This window comes from Triturus cristatus, chromosome 8 (assembly GCF_964204655.1).
Source record: "Triturus cristatus chromosome 8, aTriCri1.1, whole genome shotgun sequence".
In the NCBI taxonomy this organism is placed as follows: domain Eukaryota; kingdom Metazoa; phylum Chordata; class Amphibia; order Caudata; family Salamandridae; genus Triturus; species Triturus cristatus.
Genome location: NC_140591.1, coordinates 951754380 through 951771188, shown reverse-complemented (window position 1 = coordinate 951771188; position 16809 = coordinate 951754380).

Below are 16809 nucleotides of genomic sequence, written 5' to 3'. Positions count from 1 at the left end.
AGTTATTATTATTAATTTTAATTTAATTTTTTTTTGGGTTATGAAAATATATTTTCCTCAAAACCAACGTTTAAAAATATAATAATGACTTACTAGTAGTTGTTCTGTTGTTATGCTTTCACGAGTGAATTCCGTGCTCTCTCTGAGGAGGTCGCAGTGCAGGTGACAGAGGGTCAGCTTATCACGTCTGGTCTCTCTGCTAGTTGATAATCAACTGAGTGCAAAATGGTGTCTTCCATGTATTTATAAGTTTTACTCTGTGTCACTATTAATTTTTTAAAAAACTGCGTTCGTTGTGTTTTTTTTAATGCTTTGTTTTACTGTGGAAAATGATAATTTAAAAATGCTTTTTAACAAATATTGTTTTATTCATTTGCTCCGTTTTGGCATCCATTTTGGAACATGTATTTTGGTATTGTTTACATAGAAACTGTGGTAGGACAAGTTTTACAAGTGAGACGGGTAAAATGGCGCCTATGTGTATGTGTGTTATGTTTTAGTTGGTTTACTTATTTTGCGATGTAATCAAGTTAAAAATGTGTATTTACTGTTATTAATATTTTCGTTTTTTTTTAAAAACTTAGAAATGTGTGAAAACGGAATTTTATGGGGAATTTTGAGTATTAATTTTAATACTCGAGTATTAATTTTAATACTCGAGTATTAATTTGGTAATGCATTTCAGTTGATTTACGTACAGTTTTTCTCCACGTTTTAATACACTTCCCCACCCTAAAACCCCTAATTTCCCTGCATCCCGTGCCAGATTTTATTGTACTTTTAATTAAAAAAAAAATAAATCGCGTTGTAATGGTATGCGTTGTAATATATTTCGTTGTAACAGCACTTTTCAGTATTTTAATAGGTTTTGCGTTGTAAGAGAATTCGTTGTAAAGTAATGCGTTGTAGTAGTACTAGCGTTGTAAAAAATGCGTTGTAAAGGTATGCGTTGTAATAGCATGCGTTGTAACGTCATACATCCGATAAAGGACCATATAAAAGACTTCCATTCAGTTCACTTAAATTTAATGCAGGACTTTTTACATAGTACTGTTTCTTTACAAAGTTCCACATTTCTGAATGGTGTACTGCTAACATTCTCAAATGATGAAAAACACTTTTACAAAATTTTCTTGAAAGACAAGCCAAAGAATGCCCATACTTCTCAGTATATTTTCTTACATTACATGGATCTAGTCCTTGTAACAACTTAATCTGCTGTTTTATACTTTTCTGAGCGTATTCTTGTAGCAAATTTCTCATTATATCAATGGATTCCTGTAGAATACTACAAATGCTACTACAACTCCACTTATACACAGGAGCTCGTGGATGTTTCCCTTGCACTTCTTCAGCTATTAACTCTTCTGCACTTTTACCAACCATTTCCTCCATTGGAAGAGGAACACCATCCTGAACTTCGTAGCAACGACATTCAGTATCAACTGCAAACGATAAACTATTTTCCTGGAAGTAGCTTTCCTCATTAAAAAAAGGCTCAGTTCTAGAATTATGTCTCCAATGTCCACTAAAGATTTTACAAAAGTTGGTTCTGTTCAGAAGTCTTTTTTTCTACTTTTGTCTTTCAATACTTTCACTATTTTATCCAATACTTTCAATCTCTTTAAAATCAAAATGAAGAACTTCTGTTTCAAATTGAAAGCAGTATCCCCTATACTTTCAATACGCTGCTTCTCTTTGAATTGGAACATTCTTCTTTTATATTTGCAGCATGTTTTCAATAAATTCTGAATCACTCTAGATCGAAAAAGTCTCTGAGGAATTTCTTGAAATAGTTTTTGTCTCCGAGTACCAGATGCTATTTCTTTATCATCTTTCCTTTTCCTCGTATTTGAAATTGAACTCTGCTTCACCTTCCTTGAAAAATTCTTCTTTTTGCTTTGTGTGATGTTTTTCTCATTAAATGTTCGTAATATTTTTCTCAAAAATTGTCTTTTGCTTTTACTCAAAAAAACAGTTTCTCTACTACTCGCATTTTTTTCTACTTCAAGATCATTCTTTTTTGTCAAATATATATTTTTCTTCTCTTTTATTTTTTTTTTCACTTCTTCTAGGCATTTCCAAATTTCAATCCAATCAAAATAATTTTCTGAAAAACAAAAAATAGATTCAATTATTTTTTACATTTCTTCACTATGTTAAAATATTAACATACAATTGCAAAACTTCCACTAACAACTTCCAGACCCAGTGCTGCAACGTGATGGAGCACGACAGATGAGCACTAGGATGACAAGTAGTGCCATAGAACATACAGCAAGTATTTATTTAATTATTTACATACTCCTTTACAATTTATATATAACTGCACTACCTCATACTTTTCACCTCTCCGCCACACCCCACCACCCCACACCACTTTCTCTGCAACCCACCGCACACAACTTTATAAATAGTATTTAAAATGTTTTTAATCTATGTACTTAGAATGTTATTATCAACCAAAGAGTACACATAAAAATTTCCATTATTACCTAAAAATGTTATCAACAACTTCGCAAACATAACACTGCACCCAGGGCTTTAACTGAAGGGGGTGTCTTTGGGGGAGTGACCACCAGCACTTTATTTTTGGGAGCCTCGAAACGGGTCTTTATAGGGCTCTATTTTCCGACCTCATAAACGTAATCTATTTTTTTTCTTTATTGCACTGCAGTGACACTGTGAGAACATTCACATTGCTCACTACTTAGAAGTGCAGACATCATGCCAAGTCACTCACATTGTAGGAGAAGGGAAATCCTTTAAAGAGAGCCATTTTCTCTCAGTATTTCCCTTCTCTTTTTGCAACGCACCAGCAACATCATCGTGGGGTGATTAGCAGACAGACAACCTGTCGCGCAACGCCCATTGCCCCAGACTCTCTGACACAACTTCCCGGGCGCTCACACAGAGCCGCACCCAAGTACTTCACCGGTCTTCAAAACATAAATTTTTGTAAAGGAGACTCTGTTTTTTTCCAATCCTTTTTACAACCCCTACATGCCCACTCTGCCTATTGCTGAAAGAATTAGGCTCCCCCGAAATTTCCCACTGGTTGCGCCTCTGCAAACGACCACAACAAGGCAATTCCAACACGAACCAGCTCTCACCTTACACACGGTCTTGTTTTAGTGCTACGAAAATACACACTTTGCCTGCCTCACTAAGTTCTCACACCCCCACTTTAATATGAACATAAAAGCTTTCCAATTACTTTTATATTCCTATGCTGTACTTCACATGGAAATATAGAACTCAAGGTTCTCACCACCCCAAATTAGCTCTCGGATATACTTTCTCAAATATAAGAAGTACAGGTATTCAGTATGTGTCAGTCACGGACACTTTAAAACAGTGTACCTAGAAACAACTCGACAAAACGTTATGTTTCTAAATTAACATATTACACTTAAAAGCTCCTTTACATTTCTTTCGCTAGATGTACCTTTGTTTAAAACACCACCAGAGAAGGGTGTTGAAGTATGCTCCACAAAGAGTAACTCAAAGCTTTGTTATTCTTTAGTAAAAAATCTGCCTGTCATTGCTTTTCGCAAGCCTTTTCAACGCCTTAAGAGGGTAGCTGGATGAGTATAATACGTCGTATTTAAGTTCGGGGGCGGACGATGCACAGAAATAAGAACGTATAGTTGAATAAAGGGCGAGTGGATGCATGGCCAGATGTATCAATGGATAGATACATAGATCAATGTATCAATGTATGGATGGATGGAAGGATGAATGAATGCAAAGACCAGTACTTACGATAGACGGGTGGGCTGATAAATGCTTAGGATTGATTCTGGGACAGATATATCTATGCATATATAGGCGTATCGCAGTATGAATGGCACAGTGCTTACTATAGGCAAGTGCGCTCATAGATGCTGAAGATAAGCAGACGAACAGATTTATGCATATATATAAGTAGGAATATATCCATCAATTGAAAGATGGTTGAATAGCGCAGTAATTAGGATGCATGGATACTGCGCTTTAATTGGGCCGGGTCTGGGGACCGGCACTTATGTTCAGGCAGCCTCCAAACGACTCTCTACCAGGCTCTATTTTCGTCCCTCTCAAAGATAGTACATTTTCTTTTTATTATTACACTGCAGTGACAGCATGCACATCGAGGTAAGCATTCGTATTTTGCTCACTACTGGGAACTGGAGACATCACGCTAGGTTACCCACGTTGTAGAAGAAAGGGAAATCCTTTAAACCTACGATAATTGGAGAGGATTTTCTAAAGCACACAATGATACTTATCTTGATTTAGACCACGCCCCAACTTGCAAAGCCCACACCCCTTTAAGAGCTTTGCCCCCCCACTTTAGAGCACCCCTACTTTTTTTCTCCCACTTAGAACCCTAACTACACCATAGTAGAAAACAAACAGTGTAACCTTCCATTAAAATCTACAATGGCACCAAGTTTCATAATTTTCCATCAACGCGATCAGCCTTCTACCACAGTACAAGAGTGTCTATCAGCACGAAGATGTCTTATCCACAGAAATGTTGTGTAATTTCTGTACCTGTCTGCTGGAACAATCATCACCAAAATGTATTAAAACATGGGAATTTGCCAGAAAAACATATACCATACCATAAAGCGATTCATTAATGGGCACACTGCCACTGCACCACCCTCTTCCCCATCCTTCCTTAACTTCACAAAATTAAAGAAAGAGCCACACCAAACCTAGTAATACAAGAACTTAATTTCAACAACCGTCTACCGGAACGCTCATGAGCAAAGCGTATTAAAACATACAAATTTGCGGGTAAAACATATACCATGCCATAGGGCACTGTAATAGTCACAGTACCACTACACCACCTCAACACCCGCCCTTGCTTAACTTTACACAATAAAAGAAAGAGCCCAAGCAAACGTAGAAGCGCCACTATAGCCATACAAAGCCTTAACTTCAACAGATGTCTCCTGAAACGCTCATTAAACAAACCGTATTAAAACATGCACATTTGCGGGTAAAACATATACCATGCCATAGGGCGCTTTATAAGTGCTCCCAGTGGTACTACATCACCTTCAGTAGCTCGACATCTGCACGTTACTAAATTCTGTGTTTTAATCAGAAACATACCCACCTCCCCCACACCCACCCCGCCCTTCCTTTACCGTACGAAATCAAACAGAAACCTCCACCATTCCTAGTAGCGCCAGTATACCCATACAAAGGCTTAATTTTAACAGGTGTGTGCCGGAACACTTATCAACAAAAAGTATTCAAACATGCAAATTCGCTGGCAAAACAAACAATATCTTAGCACGGATAATAAATAGGCCCACTCAAACTACATTACCTTTACTAACTACACATGCCCACGTTACAAATGTCCGTCTTATAATCAGCAACATATGCACATCCCCCACCCCCACCCATATCCATGCCTAACCTTACGAAATCAAACAACGAGCCCCGGCACTCCCGTTACCGCCACTATAGCCATAGATAGACTTAATGTCAACAGCTGTCTGCTGTAACGCTCATCAGCAAAAGCTATCAAAACTTATAATTTTGCTACTCAAACATACACCATGCCATAAGACGGTTTATGAATAGTCACAGTACCACTACACCACCTCAACACCCTCCCTTGCTTAACTTTACGCAATAAAAAGGAGCCCAACCAAACGTTGAAGCGCCACTATAATCATACACAGCCTTAACTTCAACAGATGTCTCCTGAAAAGCTCATCAGCAAACCGTATTAAAACATGCAAATTTGCGGGTAAAACATATACCATGCCATAGGGCGCTTTATAAGCGTTCCCAGTGGTACTACATTACCTTAAGAAGCTCCACATCTCCACGTTACTATATTCTGTATGTCAAACAGCAACATAACTACCTCCCCCACACCCACCCCCGTCCTTGGTTAACAGAACGCAATCAAACAGAACACACCATTCCTAGTAGCGCCACTATACCCATACACAATCTTAATTTTAACATGTGTCTACCGGAACACTTATCAGCAAAAACTATTCAAACATGCAAATTGGAGTGTAAAACATAAACCATCCAATAGCACTGTTTATAAATGGGCCCAGTGAAACTACATTACCTTTAGTAACTACACATGCCCACGTTACAAATATCCGTCTTATAATCAGCAATATACGCACCTCCCCCACCCCCACCCATCCCTTGCTTAACCATACGAAATCAAACAACGAGCCCCAGCACTCCCGTTACCGCCACTATAGCCATACATAGACTTAATGTCAACAGGTGTCTGCCGGAACGCTCATCAGCAAAACCTACTAAAACCTGCAATTTTGCAACTCAAACATACACCATACCATAAGACGGTTTATAAATAGTCACCGTACCACTACACCACCTCAACACCCGCCCTTGCTTAACTTTATGCAATAAAAGAAAGAGCACCAGCAAACATAGAAGTGCCACTATAGCCAAACAGAGGCTTAATTTCAACAGATGTCTCCCGAAACAATCACCAGCAAAACGTATTAAAACATGCAAATTTGCGACTAAAACATATCCCATGCCATAGGGTGCTTTATAAGTGCTCCCAGTGGTACTAGATCACCTTTAGTAGCTCGACATCTGCACGTTACTATATTCTGTGTTTCAATCAGCAACATAACCACCTCCCCCACACCCACCCTCGCCCTCGCCCTTGCTTAACCGTATGAAATCAAACAGAAACCCCCACCATTCCCAGTAGCGCCACTATACCCATATACAACGTTAATTTTAACAGGTGTCTGCCGGAACACTTATCAGCAAAAAGTATTCAAACATACAAATTGGCGGGTAAAACATAAACCATCCCATAGCACAGTTTATAAATGGGCCCAGTCGAACTACACCACCTTTACTAGCTAGACATCTATATGTTACAAAAGTCGTTTAAACACTCTGTAGAGTGTATAGTAGGGCATGGGGAGAGTGAACAAAGTTCTAATTCCCAAACTTTTGATATACAGTCCCTTTACTGTATCTATATTAAAGATATTAAATGGAATAAATAAATTGACAAGTGTCTCAAAAGGGATAGTGAAGCTCACCATCAGTAAAACACGAACCACTTCAACACCTACATATATCCGCCACAGCGACACAGCCTTACAAATAGCATCACTTATAATCACATGTAGTTCTCTAATGTCAACAAACTCATACAGAAAATACACCGCACATTTACATTTTTTTATCTCTCACACATTTATAAAACATCTCTTCTAAAGAAGCACTCCCCAACTACTTCTATTCCATAAGAACAGACAATAATTAATACGTTTACTACCATATATTTTAGTATATCTACCTTTTTATTATTCACTAGTCAGAAACTACAAAAACTATTCACTATACCCAAATGCAAACTAGAAACCATATTCATATTTATCTCAACTTAGGATCACATGATTCAAACTATGCGTACATATAAAAGGAACGTATCACTTTTCCTATCTCCATCTCCTCTCTATGTAATCTCCAAACACTGTACATGGCCCCACTGTACAACAACCTACCCTGACTTACATTCAAACCTACCTCTCAGTGTCAAAAATAAGACCACAACCTGCCCACATAACATTTCTGCATTTTGTTTTATCGCTTTTAACTTAACAACACATACGTCTCCTACCACCACCCCACTATTTCCACAAAAAGTATCAGTTGCAAATGTGCGACATTTTCTTTATCTCCCCACATAAATTTCAAACTCAAATTAACACTGTACCTCATTTTCAAAACAATACAGTCCTATAAAGATGACAAACTACACTTCTTCTCTGTGAAAAATTCCTAAACATATATAAAATACTTATATAACAACAGCTCAAATTTTATGCATATTTCACAACCAATATCAAACACCACACTTTAGTAACACTATATTACTTTGAAATATAAAAATACTTTCAAAATTAAAAACATCACCTCAAATACTTAATCAATACTATAAAACACAAAACACACCTTTTTCATTTCTAACTCACCATTGTAGCTGTTATCCAGATTTCAAATGACACACGCATACAATTCTCTCTTTCTCACATAGTACATGTAAAGTTTCAACTTCGTCAAGAATGAAACCAGGAATGGCACAATTTCTCTGTCGCTCCACACATAAATACATGTAAAGAACAAATCAGAATACTTAATTCCTTCAACGACATTCCAAAACTTACCTCCATTGGTTAATTTTGAATTTTCCTTCCGAAAAGCTACTTATTATTCCTCGCCACATACAGGTCACAAGTTCAACCTATTTTTTCACCACACTTTCTGGAACCTTCTACAACACCTGCAGGTTAAAAGTTCATCTTTTTTTTTTAACCTAACGATATACTTTTGCAACATTTTATCGAACATTCAACGGCATGTGCACGTTAAAAAATCACAATAGGGGTCAGTAGTTCATCAACTTTATTCCCAACTCAAGCAGCTCCTCACCTTACGCCCCCAGCGCCATCAGACCCATAGGAGTCAGTGCTTTCCACTTTCCAAATACCAAATTCATTTCATACACACAAATTTACCTTCGCACTCCCTATATAACACCCCCTAAGCACCATACACAAGTTACAATGTTCGAAACAAAAGTTCCTCCAAGTAGCTATAACTACATGCTGACACTACTTGCACAGATGAGGCACAGCGGCCAGAGCACATGACTTTCCAGCATATGACACACAGCTTGGGCTCACGCTTTCATCCCCGAGTCCGGCAGCAGCTCAGCTTAGCAGCATGAGACTCTACACACTACCTCACATATTTTCCGTACCCCAGAACTTTCAGACTAGTACGGGTCAGTAGTTTGTCCTAGTCGTTATAAACACATGCTGACACTACTTCCACAGCTGTACTGCAGCGGCCACGGCACATGACTTCACAGTATAAGTCACACAATTTAGACTCACGCTCTAATCCCCGAGTCCCGCACCACCTCACCTTAGCAGCATCACAATCTAGGCAATACCTCACTTAATTTTTGTAGCTAGCACTTTCACACCGGTAGGTATGATTAGTTCACTTCTCACCCCCTCTATAGCACACCCTAAACACCCCACAGAGGTTACAGTGCTCCTACCCTCCTATTTCCAACTTTTTTTGCCCTTTTTTCCCCTTACTTGCATCAACGGAATAACAAAATGGCGGCCAACACTTCCTCCTTCAATGAGACTCTAGACAACACCTCACATATTTTCCATACCCAGGACTTTCACACCACTACTGGTCAGTAGTTCATCCTAGTAGGTATAAACACCTGCTGACACTACTTCCACAAATGTACTGCAGCGGCCAGGGCACATGACTTCACAGCATAAGACACACAGTGTGGGCTCACGCTTTAATCCTCGAGTCGCGCACAAGCTCACCTTAGAAACATCACACACTAGCCAATACCTCACTTAATTTTCGTAGCCTAGAACTTTCACACCAGTAGGTATGATTAGTTTACTTCGAACCCCTCTACAGCACACCCTAAACACCCCACAAAGGTTACAGTGTTCCTACCCTCCTCTTTCCCACATTTTTTGCCTTTTTTCCACCTTACTCGCTTCAACAAAATCACAAAATGGTGGCCAACACTTCCTAGTTGCAAACGATCACAGCGCTCGCAGGCAATCAGCAGCAAGCTTGTGCTCGTAACGCCTCAGCCAATCAGATGGCAGAATTCCCAAATATCGATATCTGTAAATTTCGATATTTCTCAAAAACTACTGAATGGGTTTACACCAAATAGACCAAGAACCTTCTCCCTGCCAAATTTGGGGTATGGGACATGCATTCGTTGGCAAGGGAAATAGGGGTTTGGGTGGGGGAGTGTATTAGTACTCAGGTATTCATTTTAAGAGACGTTGACCTCGGGCCTGGGTCCACTCTCTCCCCGGCAGCTCCGCTACTCTGGCACCTCACCGCACTGCTGAGCCCTCCTCCTAGTCAGGGTTCAAGGCTGCAGTCCGACGCCTGCCTGCCCCCGAGCCGTGCCAGTTTCCACCTGCCTGCCTCTAATTTTTAGGGTCTCTGCCCATTCCTCCCGCGCTCAGTAGCCCCTTATTTTAGCTTTATTTTACTTGTAATTCCTCTTCTTCCCCAATGCTTTTCTTGCCGCTACTGCCCCTGTGGCCCCTCCACCCTGCACAGCTCCCACCTCCCAGCCTCTCACACTGCCCCCCTCCCCTACTTAAATGGCGGACACTGCGGGGGAGCACATGTAGGACCTTTTCCTCTAGCCTGGGTCCACACTCTCCCCGGCAGCTCCGCTACTCTGACGCCTCACCGCACTGCTGAGCCCTCCTCCTGGTCAGGGTTCAAGGCTGCAGCCAGACACCTGCCTGCCCCCGAGCCACGCCTGTCTCCACCGGTCTGGTGCCTGCCTCTAATTTTTAGGGTCTCTGCCCATTCCTCCCACACTAAGTAGCCCCTTATTTTAGCTTTATTTTATTTTACACCGCTTTTCCTGCCGCTGCTTCCCCTGTGGCCCCTTCCCAATGCACAGCTCCTGCCTCCCAGCCTCTCGCACCGCCCCCTCCACTACTTGAATGGTGGCTGCTGCATGGTTGCACAGCGGATGCCAGCAGCGGGCATGCCACATGCCAAAGGCAAGCCCATCTGCGCATGTCTCCCACCATCCACCGCTACAGCACAACCACCCTCCACGCACTCAACCCCGGAAGGCCCAGAGACTGCCAACAGGCCGCGCCAAACACGACACATGGACAGTTCTCCTGCCTCCACTGCCGCAAGACCTTCACCACCACCCCGACCTCCAACACTGCACAAACCAACACCGGCGACACCCTAAGATGCATCCTCCTCAATGTGTGCTCCGTGCACAAACACGCCATAGAGATCTGGAAACCGGCTCAACTCTCTCTCTCCTGACATCGCCTTCGTCACAGAGACCTGGACCAATGCCTCATCTGCCCCCTACATCAACATCGCCATCCCAGACGGATACAAGATTCAGAGGAAGGACCGCCCCAACCAGCAGGGAGGGGTCCTCGCCTTCGCTCACAAGAACACCCTCCGGCTCACCACTTCCAGTGAAACCTTCCCTCCGCCGAACACCTGCACTTCCAGATCCAGACCAGCCCCAACTCCAAGCTCCGGGGAACCTTCGTCTACAGACCCCCCTGACCCTGGGCTCCCTTCACCATCACAGACCTCATCACACCCCACGCCATCACCACAATGAACTATATACTCATTGGAGACCTGAAATTTCACCGCGACAATGCCAGCAACCGCAACTCCTTTGCGACAACCTCGTCAACATCAGACTCAAACAACTCGTCTCCACACCGACCCACAAGGCAGGACACACCCTCAACCCCATCTTCGCAGCAGGTAACAGCGTTCCCATCAGCCACACAATGCAACCCCCATTGACCGACCACTACTGAGTACATTTCACCATTGGCAAACCCAGGGCACCTAAACCAGCCCCACGCCCACCATGAAGGAACTGGAGCAAAGTCACCGATGACCAACTCAAATCCGCCCTGACCCGGCACAGCCACACCTCGGCATCCGACGCCAACATCACAGCCAAAGAACTCCACATCTGGATCTCCAAATGCTCGGATGAGCTCGCCCCGCGATGCTATCCCGACAAACAGCACCCCAGGAAAGCCGCCTGGTTCACCACTGATCTCCAAGAAGGCAGACGCACCTGCAGACGCCTGAGGAAAAACTGGAGGAATACCAAGACACCCGAAAACCACACCACCTACAAGGATGCCATGACAGACTACCACAACCAAATCAGAACCACCAAGAGGACTTTCATCCACACCAAGATCCTTGCCAACTCCACCAACTCCAAGGAACTCTTCACTGTCATCCAGGAATTCACCAACCCCCGCGGCAAAGCCACAGATATCACCCCGACCCAAGACCTCTGCAACAAGCTTGAAACCTAATTCCACCTCAAGATAAAAAACCTCTATGACAACTTCATCGACCTTCCACCAGACACCACAGCCTGCCCATCCCCCGGACGCAGCAGTCAGCCCACCGTCTCCACCTGGACACTGATCACAGCTGAAGACACCACCTCAAACATGAAAGGCATCCATTCAGGGGCCCGACTGAGCCCTGCCCCCCACATCTACCACAGAGCCGCCACTGCCATCACACCCGAACAACTCACCATCAACACCACCCCGTAACAGGCACCTTCCAAGATGACTGGAAGCGCGCTGAAGTCAGGCCCCTGCTCAAGAAGCCGACAGCTGACCCCACCGGCCTCAAGAACAACTGGCCCATCTTGCTCCTCCCCTTCGCAGCCAAAGTCGCAGAGAAAACAGTCAACAGGGAACTGACACGATTCATTGAAGACAATGCCATCCTAGACCCATCCCAATCCAGATTCCGAAGCAACCACAGCACAGAGATCACCCTAATCGCCTCCACTGATGACATCCGCACCCTCTGGAATAAGGCCAAGGCAGCCCTTATCCTACTCGACCTATCAGCAGCCTTCAACACCATCTCCCACCGCACACCAATTGCCAGACTACACCAAGCCAGCATACAAGGAACAGCCCTTAAGTGGACCCGATCATTCCTCTCCGGAAGAAGCCAAAGAATCAGACTGCTGCCATTCCTCTCCAATCCCACTGAAATCACCTGTGGAATCCCACAGTGATCATCACTGAGCCCGACCCTCTTCAATATCTACATGGCCCCCCTCGCCGCCATCGTACGACAACACGGCCTCAACATCGTCTCCTATGCCGACTACACCTAGCTCATTCTCTCCCTCACCAAAGACCCTGCCACCGCCAGACTTAACTTCCAGAAAGGAATGCAGGAGGTCGCAGTCTGGATGACCAACAGCTGCCTTAAGCACAATGACAGAAGTGACAGAAGTCCTTGTCCTTGGAACCACCCCTTCAGCATGGGACAACACCTGTTGGCCAACTGCCCTCGGAAGCCCACCAACCCCCTCGGACCACACCAAAAATCTCGGCATCGTACTCAGCTCATTGCTCACCATGAACCGACAGATCAACGCCGTCATCGCCAACTGCTTCAACACCCTCCGCAAGATCTTCAAATGAATCCCCACTGAGTCAAGGAAGAGAGTCACACATGCACTCATCACCAGCAGACTGGACTATGGAAACACTCTCTACGCCGACATACACAAGTCCCTACTCCAAAAACTCCAGACGATACAGAACACCGCCGCCAGACTCTTCCTCAGCATCCCCTGGCACAAACACATCAGCATACACCTATGAAGACTCCACTGGCTCCCCGTGGAGAAAAGGGTCACCTTCAAAATCCTCACCCACGCCTACAAATGCCTACAAAACACTGGACCCAAGTACCTCAACGACAGAATCAACTTCCACATACCCAAAAGAAACCTTTGATCTTCCAACCTCACACTGGCCGAAACCCCACGCATCCGCAGAGCAGGAGGAAGATCCTTCTCTCACACAGCGGCCAAAACCTGGAACGAGCTCCCAGTAGACATCAAACTTGCACACTCCCTGAACACCTTCAGCAAGGCCCTCAAGACATAGATCTTCGGCTAAGGGACCTGCAAACACCGCCTTCAATGCCTTGAGACCCTCACAGGTGAGTAGCGAACTTTATCAACCCCTGATTGATTGATTGATTGAATACTTATTTTCTAATTTCATTTTATTAAAATACTTTAAAATGAATGTTATTTTATTTTTTTAAATGAGTGTTTAACATTAACAAGTGTTGTGTAGATATAGAAATAGGTTTTTAGGGAAATGCAGAGTAGTTATTATAGAAAGCATTATTTAATAAAGAATAGTTGATAATTTATAAATTAATATTAGTTACAAACAAAGGTAAAAAGGGTATTTGTACACACCAAGTATTTTAAATAAAAAAGTTTAAAATATAACAATAAAAAGACATTTAAAAAAAATTCAAAATAAAGTCAATAAATGGAACACTGAAAAGTATTCATTAAAAATATTTTTTTAATTTAAAAAATAAATATCTGACTTACAATTTTTTAACAAACATATAAACATGTACAATTATATATTAATTAAAAAAATGTTTATTAAATAAGTACATTAACCATTTTTAAACATATTTTTACATTTTTCCCACGTTTTGCCATTAGACTGAATGGGTGAAATAGTTCTTTATTTCTTGTTACTATTACAGATGACGTACTCAGTTGAGTGTTTCTTTCTACAGTTGGTTGAGCTTCGCGGTCAAGATCGGAAACAAGGAAGAGCTGCAGTCAGGTAAGACAAACTTTTTTTATCAAATAGAGATTGTGGGTGGCATACGTTATTGTATGGAGAGAAGGTAGTTAGATGTCAGTATTTGGAAGTATGTTTTTACATTTTTAACCACAATTTTATTCCTCTACAGGTAGCAGGTTCAAGCCAATGTCTGGTTGATTTTGTTATTTTTTTAATATTTTTGGGTTAAAAACAAGAAAGTCTGTGGACAGAAGTATTAATCTTTATTTTAAACCAATATGTAAAAGAAGCAATATTGTTTTAAACATTTTTTGGTGTGTTGCAGTCAAAAACAAAATCATGGCTGTTCGAGAAAGTGCAATTTTGAAGAACACAGATGGCATGGCTGGTCGAACGGATTTTTGGGCAATTTGGAGTTTTTCTGTTAATGGATTTTACATTAATGCATGATTTTTCGGCATCTAAGTTTGGAATTTTGATTTCTGACATACCTTGGACAGAAAATCGATGGAAGGAGGATTTCAACAATGGATTTCTGGTTGCAGTTTATTTTACCGCAGTTGGGTTGCTGTAAAAAATGGCTATGCCTATCTGTGACTCTTTTGATAGTTATACACGTGCTTTGTTTGGATAGTGGATTATGGTTTGAGAGTTTGGATATTTAGGAATCTGCTGACTCTTTCTGGACTTTGAAATTTTACAGAAGACAACTGTAGGTAGGAAGCCCGTTTTTTAAAATGTTTTTGTAAACCGCCAATTTAATTAAAAAAATGCAAAACAGGCAAGTAAGAAATGTAGTATGTGTGCAATATTGTCTAAAAACACGAAAACTGTTGAATTTGTTCCAATAGTCACTCGGACATTACTTTTGTTCATTTTGGAAATCATGGGTTCAGACTAGCAGTCAATGATTGCGCTATTCTTATTTCTTGGAAACTTTGCTCCTTCTTAAAAATTTCCCAAAAATTATAAAAGTTTGGGTGTGGTTTTCCAATTGATTTATTGAAGGAGTTGTGCCATCCCTCTATGGCATTATTGGTCTTTTCTCCTCCCTCTAAGCAGGTCATTAAACAGTTCAACCACTTTACAGGAAACCATGGATTCCTTCAGTGACCCGACCTGCTTGGATGGTTAATCCAAGTGTCCTCAAAGTAATTTAGTAGGCCGCCCAATTTGTCTTCATTTGTAGCAAAATAATCTGATTCAGTAATTGATGTGTAGTATTTATCCACACAGTCAGGAGCAACAAAGCACAAGGCAGGTAGTTTTTTAGTTCAAATTACAGTTTACTGTCTGATAACGTAATCCTCAACTAAGGACGTTGTTTGAATTTTTTGCCAATATGCCTGTGAAAAGTGAAAAAAACTGCCTTGAATTTGGGCTTCTTTCTTTTTTGTGAAATTTTGAGTAATTCTGTTCAGCCATTTTTTTCTGGATCAGTGAAATAAATAAACCTTAAAAAAATGTGTAAATGCATTATAAAATTAAATGATGATTTAGGAGCCTGCCAAGATAATGAAATGACTGATAAGTATTTGAGAGACATGGAGATGAGACTAGCTAAATTTGAAGAGGAAATCAAGCAAAAGGAAAGTGGAAAGTTCCTAAGTAACTCAACGATATGGAAGGCAGATATTGACCCTCTTCAAACAATATGATTTTGTTCCTGGAAGAAATTAAGACGGAGGGTGGATAAAGGTGTCCTAGCTCTGCCGGATTTACTATTTTATTCATGGGTATTCCTATTAAAAAATGTAAAAATGCTGTTTATTACCCCCACAACATCGGAACTTGGGAGATTGCTAGATGCTATGTCAAGACAAGAGCCTGGAGCCAGTCAGGGTTTTTTGTTTAAATACGCAGACCCCAAATACTTTAAGAAAATCAGGCTGAAGATTCTGAAAGGCCTGGCAGAGACCTGGTACAGGGTCAGAAAAGCTCTAAAGATACCATATTACAGCTCCATGTCTCCTATCTGGGACTCACCAGGCTCACCGGGTTAGACAAAAGATGTCTTAGCCAGACCACTGAAAGAGGCAGGTCTAACTAGATGGAACCATATTTTACTGGAAGCCCAATTAATAAGCTGGGAAATATGCAACCAGCTGTCGAATCAACAAGTATCCAGATTCAAGTATATTCAAAAACAAAGCCAGTTTCAAGACCCTACTACGGTGAGTGGAAACCAAAATGATCTGGAAGATAGACTTATGAAAGAGGCAACCACCAAAAAAGAGCTGGCAATGATCTGTTGGCTGATGGTTGAGTTGGAGGATGGAACTTTTACTCTGCCAACAGAGTTATGGGGAAGATGCTTGCCGGGGCCCTCGCTGGAAAATAAGTGGCAAGTATCAATGTCTATGCTTTTTAAAATAGTCAAATCTGCGCACTTAAGAAGAAATCACCTTTTCTCCATCCACAGAGCCTATTGGACACCCCAGAGGCTGTCAAGGTTCGGAAGAAGAGGTGACGTGGCATGCCCTAAGTGCGGGGTTTGAAAGAAGATGACGTGCATATGTTCCTGGACTGTCCTGAGATCCAGTCATTTTGGAATGACGTGAGTAGGGCATTTTCTAAGATGTTG